This window comes from Salmo trutta, chromosome 16 (assembly GCF_901001165.1).
Source record: "Salmo trutta chromosome 16, fSalTru1.1, whole genome shotgun sequence".
NCBI lineage: Eukaryota > Metazoa > Chordata > Actinopteri > Salmoniformes > Salmonidae > Salmo > Salmo trutta.
The window spans coordinates 45,751,717-45,769,687 of record NC_042972.1 but is presented as its reverse complement, the minus strand read 5'-3'; the positions used below and the strand labels follow the sequence as shown (position 1 = coordinate 45,769,687).

Genomic DNA, 17,971 nt, shown 5'->3' with positions numbered 1-17,971 from the left:
TATACATCAAAGGAAGAGACTATACTCTCAATACTGTTCTTGTGAAATAACTGTAGCCTTATCTTATTACTTGAATAGATCCAACGCTTTTAAACTCTTTAGACGTTATCTCTGCCGTCAATCATTAAACACTCTGACTCTTACTTACAAATACACTCGTCTGCGGAAATATATACCTTTTACTCCACCCAAAAGCCTGCTATTCTCACTTTCACCACAGTCTAATCACTCACACTTCAATCTAATGACAGACCACAGGGAAATGTTTCTCTGCACTCTAATGCTGTTGCCATTGCCTCCCCACACTGTCAATGTCTAAGCTGTGTGTCAAGACGTAATTCATCTTCTTGAGTGGAGGAATGAATGACCTTGCTGCCATCAGACAGGAAGGGAGGAAGGGAGGCAGCCCACTGCGCAGCCTGCTGTCGAGAAAGACACTCGCACTCCCAGTCTCAACTCCCATCCATTTGGAATTAAGTAAATCCGAGAGCTGCATGCCATACAACTACAACCACCACTAGAGTTGAGAGGACTACGTACAACCCATTACTTTTCTAGTCATCTCTCTTCCGTTGAATCTGTCGATATGGGTTTGACAATTTAGAGGTATCCCCAAAAATGTCTCCGGAAATGAAGAAAAAACACATCCTGCTAATATTTATGTGATCAACCTTTAGGATTCCTCAAGAATTGTAATGAGGCAATCACGTCATAACTTTTGTAGAGCCACCATTACTTTAGCATCTCTCAAACATACACATACACTGTGGACAGCACGTCACACAGAGGCATGAGGAAACTCAAGGTTACTTTCGTAACCCCAGTTCTATGATAATATAGGTGAGATGTGTATCACTTATGGGAAGTCCCTTAAGTGGATTCACTACAGGAAGAACCAATCACACAGCGTTTGTGTCGCACGGTATATAGTTTGGTACTAGAATTTTTGTTACGTTCGATACTTCTGTCAAATGTGTCTCACGTGAATGAGAGGATCAAATCTGTCTATCAGCGCAGATTCATTATAGGGTGAAGAGCAAAGTGCCTGTTCCACTTACTCATTCATTGCTAGAGCTGTCTGGGCTGCATTAGCTCCCCACTCATACTGCACGGAAGTTAACCTGTCTGGGCTAAAACGTAACCGATTTAAACTGGTTACTACTCTTTCCCAGAAACGAGAATATGCATATTATTAGTAGATTTGGATAGACAACTCGGAGGTTTCTAAAACTGTTTGAATGGTGTCTGTGAGTATAACAGAACTCATATGGCAGGCAAAAACCTGAGAAAATTCCAAGCAGGAAGTGGCCTGTCTGAGAAATTGTAGTTCTTCTTTCTAGTCCCTTTCGAAACTACATTATCTCTGGGGTTACATTGCACTTTCTAAGGCTTCCATTGGCTCTCTAAAGCCTTCAGAAAGCAGATTGAGGCGTCTCCTGTCTCTGGGCAGAGTATACTAGCACAGTTTGTCAGTGGTCTGCCTAGTGACAAAGAGATTGGAGATGCGCGGTCCCGCGACCATGCTGTTTTTTCTTTTTTCTTTTAATGAATACACTATTGAGGTTGGAATATTATCGCTAAATACCATAAAAATTGATTTTAAACAGCGTTTGACATGCTTCTAAGTACGGAAAAGGAACATTTAGAATTTTTTTGTCTCGAAATGCGCTCGCGCGTTACCCTTTGCATAGTGACCTGAACGCACAAACAAAACGGAGGTATTTGGACATAACTATGGATTATTTGGAACAAAAACAACATTTCTTGTGGAAGTAGCAGTCCTGGGAGTGCATTCTGACGAAGATCAACAAAGGTAATACAATTTTTCTAATAGTCATTCTGAGTTTAGTGAGCCTCGAAGTTGGCGGGTGTCAAAATAACTAGCCGTGATGGCTGAGCTATGTACTCAGAATATTGCAAGATGTGCTTTCGCCGAAAAGCTATTTTAAAATCTGACATAGCGATTGCATAAAGGAGTTCTGTATCTATAATTCTTAAAATAATTGTTATGTAAGTTAGTAAATTCACTGGAAGTTTGGGGTGGGAATGCATGTTCTGAACATCACATGCCAATGTAAAAAGCTGTTTTTGGATATAAATATGAACTTGATTGAACAAAACATGCATGTATTGTATAACATAATGTCCTAGGAGTGTCATCTGATGAAGATCATCAAAGGTTAGTGCTTCATTTAGTTGTGTTTTGGGTTTATGTGACATATATGCTTGCTTGGAAAATGGCTGTGTGATTATTTGTGGCTATGTACTCTCCTTATATAATCTAATGTTTTGCTTTCGCTGTAAAGCCTTTTTGAAATCGGACAATGTGGTTAGATTAACGAGAGTCTTGTCTTTAAAATGGTGTAAAATAGTCGTATGTTTGAAAAATTGAAATTATTGCATTTTTGAGGTTTTGTATTTCGCGCCACGCTCTTCTACTGGCTGTTGATAGAGTGGGACGGTGACGTGCCACCTAGCCCATAGAAGTTAACACACTTCAGTAATGCAACACGGCATGTAGAAATGTTACTGTTTGCTAAAATAATGTCCATACAACACTTTTACAATGCAAGACGATACCGGTAGCTTGTAGCTTTAATTGTAGGCTAACTTTCCTTGCTAGCTTACAGCTGAATTCACTACCCTAGTACTTTTTTGGTGATAATATTAAATCATAACGCAAAATATGCTGATTTCCAAGCTGATTGTCACCCAAAAAAGGTATGAAATCACTTCGTCTCCCTCGCCAACGAAAACAAATTTACTTCTTCATCTCCCTCGCCTCCCGTCTGGTTATCACTAGATTCTGTAGCCACAAAGTCAGATTCCACAGCCACATTATGCCCTGCAAATGGCACACACTTTTATAAAAGAAGAGAATGTGTCTTCTATGTAAATGTTGTTGATAAGTACAATAATATCTTCTCCTAACAGTTGCCAATAAAATAAGTCCTTAACGGAAGGGATTGTTTATCATCTCTAGGCCCTAAAATCAGCTAAAACAAGCTCCATAACTCAATGTATGCACACACTCCTATTGAATAATATGTGACTAGACCGACATCTTGATTTACCCATATTATCAAGAGATTTACCTTTCAAATAAATTATTACCATTATGTTGTTTCGCAGTTACATTGGTAAAAACATAGTCAAATTGATTGTATGATTATATACACTGAACAAAAATATAAATGCAACATGTAAAGTGTGCAGGTAAGCTGGATACTCTGGTTCTGGAGCAGGGTATGGAACTTGCTGAGGGTGAGCTGGGTAGACTGGTACTGAGACCCGATGAGAGCTCACTGGTTGACCCAAAGCAAGTTCCATACTCTGCAGCCAGAGTACCCAGCTTACCCAAAGCAAGTTCCATACCCTGCTCCACTGCCAGACTACCCAGCTCACCCATAGCAAGGTCCACCCCCTCTCCTGGGGTCCAGCTCAGCAGATGGGTTCAGCCTTCCATGTAAGTCACCCCCCTGAACCCACCTTACCTGATTTTACCAATGACGGTGAGAAGGACCGCTCACCTAAAACTGCCACTGGACAATCTCCTTGACTCATTTACACAGCTGACTGAGAAAGTACCATGTCCTACTGGAAAATCTCAAGCTCCCTGAAGCACAGATGAAGAACCAGTCCTGCCGTCATCACCCTACACAGCTACTATTCAAGCACTCCAGCTCCAGTATGGCCAATCTCATCACTGCCCCAGAATTAAAAGTCAGTGACTTTCAGGGGTTTCAGAGCTGCTATCTACATGTCCTTCTGCTGGTGAGCATGCTGCTATCCTTGGAAGGTCCTTATGGATATGAGTTGAAGGGAAAGGGGGATCCCTAGTGACCCCTAACCTGGTCTTGAGGGGCAGCGCGATACACCCCTGCCTCAAGTTGCCTATGCCCTTAACTCCATGAGGAGGCGAAGATGGCGCCACAGTCAAGTGCTGGCAGATAGGTTTTGGACTCATCCGTGAGTACTAACCCACACTACAATCCCGCCACAAGTGGAAAAAAACCCTAGCGCAAGGGTCGGTGGCCCAGAGAGCTGCGGAGATCTCTGTAGGGAACAGTCTACACAAGACCAGCGGCCCTCATGCTTTTGCCAGCCATCCCAAAGTAGGATGCCTGAAGAGCAGTTAGGGCACACATTAGCTGCACTAATGTGGGGGCGGCTGTTGCAGATTATCTCATGTTTAAAACTGGAAATGTGTATTTTTGAACTGTGTGAAGCCAGGGTAATTGAAGCCTTCTTTTTATTTTGATTGTGCATAATGTTGATTATGATAACTGCCACTTTTTTCTTTTTGCTCTCAGAAACATACATTCAACTATTGTCCTCAGATGATTGAACTGTAGTGCTGAGCGATTAGTGCTTTTACAAATTACATGCACTTTGCATTATGCGGGTTAAATGCTGTAACAACACAGAATTAAACAATTCATAAAAGTCCCATGATGATGTGACTGCCCATGAATATTAACCATCATTTATTAACATAACTGTAATAAAATATTTCAGCTGTTGTGTATATCAGGCCTACATTTGTTTTATTTGATGACTTTATTACTTCATTCCAAGTCATCTCATCTCTATAGAGCTGCTGTCTATGCTTTCTGAAAAAAAAATACTATTTTAGTTGCTCATCAAAGTAAATAAGGCATACTTTTATGACTGCTGACTATTAATCACTTTCAGTGGCTTGCAAAAGTATTCACCCCCTTGGCATTTTTCCTACTTTGTTCTCTTACAACCTGGAATTAAAATAGATTTTGGGGGGTATTTACACAACATGCCTACCACTTTGAAGATGCAAAATTTTTTTTTTTGTGAAACAAACAAGAAATAAATTTTAAAAAATAATAGAACTTTAGCATGCATAACCCCCCCATAAGCTTGGCACATCTAGCCACTGGGATTTTTTCCCATTCTTCAAGGCAAAACTGCTCTAACTCCTTCAAGTTGGATGGATTGCGCTGGTGTACAGCAATCTTTAAGTCATACCATAGATTCTCAATTGGATTGAGGTCTGGCCTGTTATGCGGAGGGGAACAGGGGAACCCAAGAGCAGAATCAGACGAGGAGACTGGGATGAAGTAACCAAGGTATTTATTGACACACAGGGGGGAGATGGAGTGCAGGTCAGGGGAAGCTCGGGCGGGTTGCTGGAAACCAGGTGTGGAGGCTGAAGCGAGAGGGGTTGAGACAGGGTAAGCAGGTCCGGAGGGGAATCCAAGGGAGTAGTAGAGTTATTTTATTTGATTTATTTCACCTTTATTTAACCAGGTAGGCAAGTTGAGAACAAGTTCTCATTTACAACTGCAACCTGGCCAAGATAAAGCAAAGCAGTGCGACATAAACAACAACACAGAGTTACACATGGAATAAACAAACGTACAGTCAATAACACAATAGAAAAAAATCTACATAAGTGTGTGCAAATTAGGAAAGATTAGTGTGGTAAGGCATTAAATAGGCCGTAGTGGTGAAGTAATTACAATTTAGCAATTAAACACTGGAGTGATATGTAGAGGAGCAAAGAAAATAAATAACAATATGGGAATGAGATAGTTGGATGGGCTATTTACAGATGGGCTATGTACAGGTGCAAATTGTATTTATTTTACCTTTATTTTACTAGGCAAGTCAGTTAAGAACAAATTCTTATTTTGAATGACGGCCTAGGAACAGTGGGTTCACTGCCTTGTTCAGGGTCAGAACGACAGATTTCTACCTTGTCAGCTCGGGGATTAAATCTTGCAACCTTCTGGTTACTAGTCCAACGCTCTAACCACTAACCACCTGCCACCCGCAATGATCTGTGAGCTGCTCTGACAGCTGATACTTAAAGTTAGTGAGGGAGATATGAGTCTCCAGCTTCAGTGATTTTTGCAATTCGTTCCAGTCATTGGCAGCAGAGAATTGGAAGGAAAGGCGGCCAAAGTAGGAATTGGCTTTGGGGGTGACCAGTGAAATATACCTGCTGGAGTGCATGCTACGGGTGGGTGCTGCTATGGTGACCAGTGAGCTGAGATAAGGCGGGGCTTTACCTAGCAAAGACTTATAGATGACCTGGAGCCAATGGGTTTGGCCACGAATATGGGTCAGCCAACAGGTCGCAGTGGTGGGTAGTATATGGGGCTTTGATGACAAAATGGATGGCACTGTGATAGACTGCATCCAATTTGCTGAGTAGAGTGTTGGAGGCTATTTTGTAAATGACATCTCCAAAGTCAAGGATCGGTAGGATGGTCAGTTTTACGAGGGTATATTTGGCAGCATGAGTGAAGGATGCTTTGTTGCAAAATAGGAAGCAGATTCTAGAATTAATTTTGGATTGGAGATGCTTAATGTGAGTCTATAGTCTAACCAGACACCTAGGTATTTGTAGTTGTCTACATATTCTAAATCAGAACCGTCCAGAGTAGTGATGCTGTACGGGCGGGCAGGTGCCGGCATCGATTGGTTGAAGAGCATGCATTTAGTTTTACTTGCATTTAAGAGCAGTTGGAGGCTACAGAAGGAGAGTTGTATGGCATTGAAGCTTGTCCGGAGGTTTGTTAACAGTGTCCAAAGAAGGGCCAGAAGTATACATAATGGTGTCGTCTGCGTAGAGGTGGATCAGAGAATCACCAGCAGCAAGAGCAGCATCATTGAGATATACAAAGAAAAGCGTCGGCCCGAGAATTGAACCCTGTGGCACCATCATGAGACTGCCAGAACTTTGGGGAGTTTGTGCTACAGGATGCAAATTTCTGTTTGAAAAAGCTAGCCTTTGCTTTCCTAACTGCCTGTGTATATTGGTTCCAAACTTTCCTGAAAAGTTGCATATCGCGGAGAAATTCGATGCTAATGCAGTACGCCACAGGATGTTTTTGTGCTGGTCAAATGCAGTCAGGTCTGGAGTGAACCAAGGGCTATATCTGTTCCTGGTTCAACATTTTTTTTAATGGGGCATGCTTATTTAAGATGGTGAGGAAAGCACTTTTAAAGAGCAACCAGGCATCCTCTACTGACGGGATGAGGTCAATATCCTTCCAGGATACCCGGGCCAGGTCAATTAGAAAGGCCTGCTTGCTGAAATGTTTTTGACACTGATGAGGGCTGGTCGTTTGACAGCAGACCCATTATGGATGCAGTGATCGCTGAGATCCTGGTTGAAGACAGCAGAGGTGTATTTAGAGGGCAGGTTGGTCAGGTTGATATCTATGAGGGTGCCCGTATTTACGGATTTGGGGTTGTCCATGATAGGTTCAATGATCATTTGTGTGAGATTGAGAGCATCTAGTTTAGATTGTAGGACGGTCGGGGTGTTAAGCTTGTCCCAGTTTATGGTCACCTGACAGTACAAGCTCTGAAGATAGATGGGGGGCAATCAATTCACATATGGTGTGCAGGGCACAGCTGGGGGCAGAAGATGGTCTATAACAAGCGGCAATGGTGAGAGACTTGTTTCTGCAAAGGTGGATTTTTAGAAGTAGAACTCAAATTGTTTGAGCACAGACCTGGATAGTATGACAGAACTCTGCAGGCTGTCTCTGCAGTAGATTGCAACTCCAACCCCTTTGGCAGTTCTATCTTGTCGGAAAATGTTATAGTTAGGGATGGAAATTTCAGGATTTTTGGTGGCCTTCCTAAGCCAGGATTCAGACACGGCTAGGACATCCGGGTTGACAGAGTGTGCTAAAACAGAGAATAAAACAAACTTAGGGAGAAGGCTTCTAATGTTAACATGCATGAAACCAAGGCTTTTACAGTTACAGAAGTCAACAAATGAGAGCGCCTGGGGAATGGGAGTGATGCTGGGGGCTGCAGGGCCTGGATTAACCTCTACATCACCAGAGGAACAGAGGAGGAGTAGGATGAGGGTACAGCTAAAGGCTATCAGAACTGGTTGTCTAGTGCGTTCGGAACAGAGAGTAAAAGGAGCAGGTTTCTGGGCGCAGAAGAATAGATTCAAGGCATAATGTACAGACAAGGGTATGGTAGGATGTGAATACAGTGGAAGTAAACCTAGGCATTGAGTGACAATGAGAGAGGTTTTGTCTCTAGAGACATCATTTAGTCCAGGTGAGGTCACCGCATGTGTGGGAGGTGAAACAAAAGGGCTAGCTAAGGCATATTGAGCAGGGCTGGAGACTTAACAGTGAAATAAGACAATAACCACTAACCAAAACAGCAATGGACAAGGCATATTGACATTAGGGAGAGGCATGCGTAGCCGAGTGATCATAGGGACCAGTGGGTAGCTAGGCAAGCTGGAGACACAGCGATTCAAACAGCTAGCGGGCCAGGGCTAGCAGGCTAGCCGAAGGGCCTTAGGAGGACGCCGCGATGGAACAGTCTGTTGTAGCCCCCTCGGATGGTTACGTCGGCAGACCAGTCGTGATGGATCGGCAGGGCTCCGTGTCGGCAGTAAAAGGGGTCCAGACCAATTGGCAAAATAGGTATTGTAGCCCAAGGAGTGGCTAATGGTCCTCTTCAGCTAGCCGGGAGATGGGCCTAGCACGAGGCTAGTTCCTGGCTCACTGGTGCTTGCTTCGGGACAGAGGCATTAGCCAGGGGTAGCCACTCGGATAGCAGCTAGCTAGCTGCGATGATCCAGGTGAAAAGGTTCAGAGCTTGTGGTAGGAATCCGGAGATGTGGCGAAAAAGCAGTACGGTATGCTCTGGGTTGAATTGCGCTGTGCAGACTGGCAGGAGTTGACCGGGCTAAGGTTAGCTGATGACCGCTAGCAGTGGCCAACTGACTACTAGCTAGTAGCTAGTTAGCTGACTAGCTTCTGTTGGGGGATCCGGTTCTAAAGTATAGAAAATAGGAGATCCATACCACATTGGGTGAGGCGGGTTGTAGGAGAGTATGTTGAAACTGAGGTTAAAAATATAAAAAATATAGACTTAATATATACGAAGGGAAAAAAGATATATACACGGGACACGACAAGACAAAGACAAAGACGTCTGAACTGCTACGCCATCTTGAAAACTGTGGGGAATGCAGGACAGAGTAGCAGAATGACGAGATGTGGGATTGGAGACAGGGACCAGAGTCAGTGGGCAGAACTGTATCGGAGCGGGAAACAGCGTCAGGCAAGGAAAACAGGCACAACAGGATGACAGGATCTGAATAGTAACAAACGGCTAGAAACGTAGACTGACTGAGCAGAGACTACGATTATGGAACAGGTTATAGCTGGTGGGGATCTGCTCTGACTCCAGCACACCTGTCTCCGCCCACACAATCACATACACACACAGAGAGAGAGAGGGAGAGAGTACTGGGGGAGTGGCGGCAGGTCAAGGAGACACAGGATGGGCAGTAGAGGGCATTGCAGGAGCAGATGTGACACGGGCTTTGACCAGGCCATTCCAAGACATTTAAATATTTTCCCTTAAACCACTCGAGTGTTGCTTTAGCAGTATGCTTAGGGTCATTGTCCTGCTGGAAGGTGAACCTCCGTCCCAGTCTCAAATTTCTGGAAAACTGAAACAGGTTTCCCTCAAGAATTTCCCTGTATTTAGTGCCATCCATCATTCCTTCAATTCTGACCAGTTTCCCAGTCTCTGTCAATGAAAAACATCCCCACCGCATGATGCTGCCACCACCATGCTTCACTGTGGGGATGGTGTTCTCGGGGTGTTGGGTTTGCACCAGACATAGCGTTTTCCTTGATGGCCAAAAATAAACATTTTTGTCTCATCTGAGCAGAGTACCTTCTTCAATATGTTTGAAAAGTCTCCCACATGCCTTTTGGCGAACACCAAACGTGTTCGCTTATTTTTTTTCTTTAAAACCTGTTCGGGATAGGGGGCAGTATTTTCACGTTCGGATGAAAAGCGTGCCCAGAGTAAACTGCCTGCTACTCGGGCCCAGAGTCAAATATTTGCATTTTATTAGTAGATTTGGATAGAAAACACTCTGAAGTTTCTAAAACCGTTTGGATGATGTCTATGAGTATAACAGAACTCATATGGCAGGTAAAAACCTGAGACAAATCCAACCAGGAAGTGGGATATCTGAGGCTTGTAGTTTTTCTTTCTAATCCCTATCGAAACTACAGTGTCTGTGGGGTCATTTTGCACTTCCTAAGGTTTCCATTGGCTGTCAACAGCCTTTAGAAACTTGTCAATCAGTGGACTGCCTGGGAGCAGTGAGTTGTTTACTGCGCTGGCACGCCTCTCCTTCTTTTTCCTCTGTAATGAATACGCTATTGTCCGGTTGGAATATTATCAACGTTTTATGTTAAAAAGACCCTAAGGATTGATTGTAAACATCGTTTGACATGTTTCAACGAACGGTAATGGAACATTTTGACATTTTGTCTCTGGTTTTACACTCTCACATTTTGCCTTTGGATAGTGATCTGAACGCGCGAACAAAAGGAGGTATTTGGACATAAATATGGAATATTTCGAACAAAAAGAAGATTTCTTGTGGAAGTGGGAGTCCTGGGAGTGCATTCCGACAAAGATCAGCAAAGGTAAGGGAAGATTTATAATACTTTTTCTGAGTTTAGTTGACTCCAGAACTTGGCGGGTAACTGTATAGCTTGCTTTGATGGCTGAGCTCTGTACTCAGAATATTGAAAAATGTGCTTTCGCCGTAAAGCTATTTTGAAATCTGACACAGCGGTTGCATTAAGAAGAAGTGTATCTATAATTCTTTCAATAACTGTTGTAAAGTTTATCAACGTTTCCGCTAGCGGAACTCCTTTCCGTAACAGGTTGCAATGGCTTTTCTCTGGCCACTCTTCCGTAAAGCCCAGCTCTGTGGAGTGTACAGTTTAAAGTGGTCCAATGGACAGATACTCCAATCTCCGCTGTGGAGCTTTGCAGCTCCTTCAGGGTTATCTTTGGTCTCTTTGTTACTAATTATGTGACTTCTGAAGGTAATTGGTTGCACCAGATCTTTTTTAGGGGCTTCATAGCAAAGGGGGTGAACACATACGCACACACCACTTTTCCGTTTTAAATTTTTTTGAATTTCTTGAAACAAGTTATTTTTTAATTTCACTTCACCAATTTGGACAATGTTATGCATGTCCATTACATAATATCCAAATAAAAATCTATTTAAATTACAGGTTGTAATGCAACAAAATAGGAAAAATGCCAAGGGGAATTGTCACGATCACTGTCCTCAAACTCCCTGTCATAAATAAGCCAAGTAATGCCGGTAATTCCACATCCTTTTTTTGAAGTGAAACCGAACAAAACAATAAACAGGATAAACAGAAACGTGACGTTCTGGGGCTGCTCCAAGGCAGCTACACAAAAACAAGATCCCGCAACTCAAGGAGGGAAAAAGGGCTGCCTAAGTATGGTTCCCAATCAGAGACAACGATGGACAGCTGCCTCTGATTGGAAACCACACTCAGCCAAAACAAAGAAATAGAAAAACTAGATTGCCCACACCACATCACACCCTGACCTAACCAAACTAGAGGAAAATAAATGTCTCTAAGGTCAGGGCGTGACAGGAATGAATACTTTTGCAAGGCACTATAGATCATGTATTTCCCGGTAGAAATACCTTGCAAAGCAACTACTCTCTATCCCTCTCGATCATGCGTCTTCTGTCGCTTCTCTCATTCTCTACGTCTGCTCCACACATACCGGACAAGTAGGCGTGTAATAGATTATCGTCATTGTAGTTAATTACCACATTTTCTGCACTGAACTATAAACTATATCTGTAAATATATTGAATATTGGCCTGTTGGAAACGACAACTCCCTACTACATCGCACAGTTCAGGCTTGATCTGATTTAAGTTTTAAGTTCACAGAAAAAAACAGACCTAAATGGAATTAAAATATTTGAACAGATGTTGGTCAATTACTTTTTTTTTTATTATAAAGAATAACAGACATTTTGGTTAATCACTCAGCAATATTGAACTGCCATAATAAAACCGAATCTGAGTCCTGAATCTGAGTCTCTCTGACAGGAGCCCTTTGGTGGATGGGGCTGAGCACTCCCCCATCCACATCAATGGGGCTGTAGTGGAGTGTGTCGAGAGCTTCAAGTTCCTCTGTATTCACATCACTAAGAAATTAACATGGTCCACTAACACCCACACAGTTGTGAAAAGGGCACGACAGCGCCTCTTCCCACTCAGGAAGTTGAAAAGATGTGGCAACTGCAGGGCACCTGACCGCAAGGTGCTACAAGGCGGTGTAAGAGGAAGGCCCAAGAAATTGTCAAAGACTCCAGCCACTCATGACATAGCAAGCAGTATCAGTGCACGAAGTCAGGAACAGCTTCTACCCCAAGCCATAAGACTGCTAAACAATACTGATAAATAGCTAAACAAATGGCTACCCGGACTACCTGCATTTACCTTTTTTACAATAACTCTCTTGCCCACACACACACCATATAAGTGCCATTCACAAAACCAGCTATACAGTCCTTTCAAACCCAGATCATTGTACACTGGTGTTAATGTGTCACGCCACAGTGTTTCACCAGCTGCAATAAAAAAAAACGAATCTATTCACTTTCTCACATCCCCATTAGCTACCTCACAAGATTGTAGCAATAGATTGTGGGGCTTATTGGATTGACTATTGAATTGGACATACATTAACGAGATTGAATGTGATATTAGGAACGTACAAATTCGTAAACATTGTACGAATTGGAATTCATAACATGTCATACAATTGTTCTCAATTTTCCATACCGTTTTGGCTTGTGAACACTACTTTCAAAACTACTGGATGAAATTATACAAAACCCTTAGAATGCATCTTTAACTTGCTTCTCTAAGAATATGATAATGTCATAGTGGTTATGGGATCTGTCAACAAACAAAAAAATAGATGAGGACAAAGAAAATGTGTCAATGTATGTTAGTCCATTACTATATTGATTTTGGATTAGAGATTACATGAAGAAAAAAAATATTACTGATATATTACTATATCCACTGGCACTGTGTGCCCAGAAATAGTCACGCATTATACAAGTAATACAAATTAATAGCATGACTGAGTGTTAGGAGTTGTTTTTTTTTAACTAATCTGGCACTGTCATGGCATAAAAAGAAAGTGCCAGCGTCATTGGGATGACTGCTTGGAACTGCACATCCTTTCTATCAGCTTCTCAATTCTTCTCACCAGGGGTGAAAAGTTCTCTTGACTTTCCTATAGAAAATAGTCAAATATACCATATAAATATGCTATATATTACCAGTAAGTGGCTTAACAAACTTGAACTTGTTGATTAAACTGTTATAGAGGTGTTAAACGCTGCCCTATCGTTTGATTAGCATGCGTCAGCATCACTGATACACCCCGTTGTATATTAAATAGCCAATGTCATGCAAAACATGGTGTTGCAGATGAGATTAATGAAAATATGAATGCAGAAAAACGGGTATGCGAATAGGCTACACGATTATTTAGGCTACTATCAACTTGTTGGCACGCACAGTCCAACATCACAAGTTTAGCAACTCAAAAGTCAATATCTTAAAAAAATACTTGAAGAGCTAAATTCTCACTCAAATGTTACATTTTATTCAATTCGTCTTGGAAACCGGTTAGGTGCGATGGTGTTTGAAATATAGGCTATTATATAACTTTTTTCAACAGAGATGTATCGACGAAATAGCTGTGCCCTTTAGATTGACCAAATTATTGGATACTACCTCACGATATGCTTCACTAGGTTGTTCAAGTGCAGTCTCGTGTCTCGAGCGCTTCGTTTACAGTAGGCGTAAAAGCGAGCATGGGAAAAATCTATTTGACTGCGAAGTTTCGACCAGTCTAGTCTATCATAATGCGTAAATTCTGGTGCATCGTTCTCCATCACTTTATCGGCAACATGTGCAAGCATTATATACTTGATATTAAACGGCACAATTAACCTGATTACATTTATGTTATTAACATGTAATGCGTTTGAGGAGAAAAAAATCGCTTAATTAAGGGAAATGCCTAAGTTTCCCAAACAAACCAAAGTGAAAATTAATTAGCGAGCTGAACTCTTTGTGATAGCCTAGACAACTGAAATTGCGAGAACTTACCTTATCAGCAAATGTCTCAATAAACGTTGAATCCACTGACTTTTTCCACTCGACTGTTCTCCTGATTGTTACTGCAAATAGAACGACCTTTCTACTTAGCTTTGAACGAAGTACTTATTTCTAAAACAATGCAAATAAATTCCAGCGCTCCTTTTTACCATATGTTATGCCTCTCGCGTCGAGTTCAGCACCGTGAGGGAACGAGGGACGGAATAAGCTACATACAGTAGGATACGCACAATGAAGAGATGGAACACACACGAGTGGGGGGGCATAGAGGAGCGAATTACAACGAGTTAATCTGATATGAACCTAATGGGTGTGGCAAATTAATGAACCCACGCAATTTGCATAAATACAGTGCATTCGGAAAGTATTCAGACCCCTTGACTTTTTCCACATTTTGTTACGTTTAGATTTTTTTTGCTAATTTATTAAAAACAAAAAACAGAGATACCTTATTTACATAAATATTCAGACCCTTTCCTATGAGACTCGAAATTGAGCTCAGGTGCATCTTGTTTCCATCCTTGATGTTTCTACAACATGATTGGTGTCCACCTGTGGTAATTTCAATTGATTGGACATGATTTGGAAAGGCACACACCTATCTATATAAGGTCCCACAGTTGACAGTGCATGTTAGAGCAAAAACCAAGCCAAGAGGTTGAAGGAATTGTCTGCAGAGCTCCAAGACAGGATTGTGTGGAGGCACAGATCTGGGGAAGGGTACCAAAACATTTCTGCAGCATTGAAGGTGCCCAAGAACACAATGGCCTTCATCATTCTTAAATGGAAGAAGTTTGGAATCACCAAGACTCTCCCTAGATCTGGCCGCCTGACCAAATTGAGCAATCAGAGGAGAAAGAACTTGGTCAGGGAGGTGACCAAGAACCCGATGGTCACTCTGACAGAGCTCCAGAGTTCCTCTGTGGAGATGGGAGAACCTTCCAGAAGGACAACTATCTCTGCAGCACTCCACCAATCAGGCATTTATGGTAGAGTGGCCAGATGGAAGCCACTCCTCATTAAAAGGCACATGACAGCCCGCTTGGAGTTTGCCAAAAGGCACCTAAAGGACTCTCAATCCATGAGAAACAAGATTTTCTGGTCTGATGAAACCAATATTGAACTATTTGGCCTGAATGCCAAGCATCACATCTGGAGGAAACCTGGCACCATCCCTACGATGAAGCATGGTGGTGGCAGCATCATGCTGTGGGGATGTTTTTCAGCGGCAGGAAGACTAGGGTTGAGGAAAAGATGAACAGAGCAAAGTACAGAGAGATCCTTGATGAAAACCTGCTCCAGAGTGCTCAGGACCTCAGACTGAGGCGAAGGTTCACCTTACAATTTCTTCAGTAAAGAATGGGAGGAACTCCCCGAATACAGGTGTGCTTGTAGCGTCATACCCAAGAAGACTCGGGGCTGTAATCGCTGCCAAAGGTGCTTGAACAAAATACTGAGTAAATTGTCTGAATACTTAATGTAAATGTGATATTTCAGTATTTTATATTTATTAGCAAAGATTTCAAAAAACCTGTTTTTTTCCTTTGTCATTATGGGGGTATTGTGTGTAGATAGATGGGGGATTATTTTTTTTTTAATCAATTTTAAAATAAGGCTGTAACGTAATAAAATGTGGAACAAGTCAAGGGGTCTGAATATTTTCCGAATGCACTATATATTTTATTTAAAAATATATATATTTCACCTTTATTTAAACAGATAGGAAAGTTGAGAGCAAGTTCTCATTTACAATTGCGACCTGGCCCAGATAAAGCAAAGCAGTTCGATACATACAACAACACAGAGTTACACATGGAGTAAAACAAACATACAGTCAATAATACAGTAGAAAAATAAGTCTATATACAATGTGAGCAAATGAGGTGAGATAAGGGAGGTAAAGGCAAAAATACAATGTAGCAAGTAAAACACTGGAATGGTAGATTTGTAGTGGAGGAAAGTGCAAAGTAGAAATAGAAATAATGGGGTGCAAAGGAGCAAAATAAATAAATAAATACCGTAGGGGAAGAGGTAGTTGTTTGAGCTAAATTATAGATGGGCTATGTACAGGTGCAGTGATATGTGAGCTGCTCTGACAGCTGGTGCTTAAAGCTAGTGAGGGAGATAAGTGTTTCCAGTTTCAGAGATTTTTGTTGTTCGTTCCAGTCATTGGCAGCCGAGAACTGGAAGGAGAGACAGCCAAATGAGGAATTGGCTTTGGGGGTGACCAGAGAGATATACCTGCTGGAGTGCGTGCTACAGGTGGGTGCTGCTATGGTGACCAGTGAGCGGAGATAAGGGGGGACTTTACCTAGCAGGGTCTTGTAGATGACCTGGAGCCAGTGGGTTTGGCGACGAGTATGAAGTGAGGGCCAGCCAACGAGAACGTACAGGTCGTAGTGGTGGGTAGTATATGGGGCTTTGGTGACAAAACGGATGGCACTGTGATAGACTGCATCCAGTTTATTGAGTAGGGTATTGGAAGCTGTTTTGTAAATGACATTGCCAAAGTCGAGGATCGGTAGGATGGTCAGTTTTACGAAGGTATGTTTGGAATATATGGAATAAATAGTTATTGCACGACTACAATAAGTGTCCTGTGCCACAAGCATTTAGTGTGGTGCCTCAAGGGACATATTGGGTAGATATCTTAATTGATATTAAATGTAGGACTACCTCACTTTCAGTGTCATTCATGCTGTGAGCATGCATTATAGTCAATAATACAAGTACACAGAAAGTAAAACCCCATAATTGCTTGACAATCAACATTTATGATTAATAATTTTAGCAGTCAAATCTTCAGGGATCTATTTAGAACAGTGGCGGTCGATGCTGTTAAAGAGAGGGAGGATGACTTTTACAATTATTTCTATTACATCATATTGGATGACTGTCATTCATATTCCATTCTATGTAACATCGATAGGTTTAGGATACTACATGATACAACATTTTCCCCTATATCCATCATGAGGTTGATATAACCTAGCCTACGAATGAAACTTTTTAACAAATCGAGAGACAAATTGGATTAATCAAAGTGACAGACCGTGATTAGTCCAAAAAGTTGCAAATTATAGTTTCTATTGGACAAATTCAGCTTCGTTCTGTTTGCTTCCATTTAAGAAACATTTTTTTAACAGAATTGGCAGAATGAATACGCCGTTGATCACCTGCACACAGAGTTCACTTTCAGAGCAGCGACATACAAACAGCATCATCACTTTGCTCGTTGTATAATTCCTTCTCGCATCTACACACTTTCCTCTCACCTTTACCCATTCGCTTGTGGACTTCAGTGCACAACACAATGGCTGTCTGTGAAAAAGCGAAAAAACCTTTCCAAGCCAAACCTTCATACCATAACTGCTAAATGAAACACATCGTATATCGTCATAGTCATCATAGCTTCTATTGCATCTTGCTCATCCATATATTTATATGTACATATTATTATTCCACCCCTTTACATTTGTGTGTATAAGGTAGTTGTTGTCAATTTGTTAGAATATTTGTTAGATATTACTGCACTGTCGGAACTAGAAGCACAAGCATTTTGCTACACTCGCATTAACATCTGCTAACCATGTTCATGTGACAAATACAATTTGATTTGATTTTGAACTAACGTGCTAATAAACCCGCTACAATCACGCAGTACAATGTACATCAAGCAGTTTTGCAGTTACTCTGGCCGGCCCCGGTGGCAATAAATTAATATAACCTTAACGTGACTTGGAAGAGTTCCAACACAGAATGATAAGCCAGATATTTCACCAGATGTATAAGTGAAGCATCCGGTTGGCGTTTCCACTCACTACCAAATATTGTGATGCGAGGACACCCAGTGGAAGGCAGTGGGAGAAGATGGAGCGAGATGGATTTTGGCCGACATTTTGCACATTTTCTCATCAATGAAACATTTGA

The 17,971-nt window shown here is 41.8% G+C and overlaps 1 protein-coding gene across 1 annotated transcript in view; it reads right to left on the bottom strand.

Annotated features, from left to right (window-relative positions):
* LOC115150856 (caM kinase-like vesicle-associated protein) overlaps window positions 1–14,271 on the bottom strand; it is an 84,829-nt gene extending 70,558 nt beyond the window's left edge. Inside the window, exons 1-2 of the mRNA XM_029694599.1 lie at window positions 14,191–14,271; window positions 14,033–14,103 (exon numbers count right to left, since the gene is read on the bottom strand). The gene's annotated coding sequence lies outside the window, so the exon portion shown is untranslated. The remainder of the gene's footprint in view (window positions 1–14,032; window positions 14,104–14,190) is intronic.
* Between the last annotated feature and the right edge of the window lie 3,700 nt (window positions 14,272–17,971).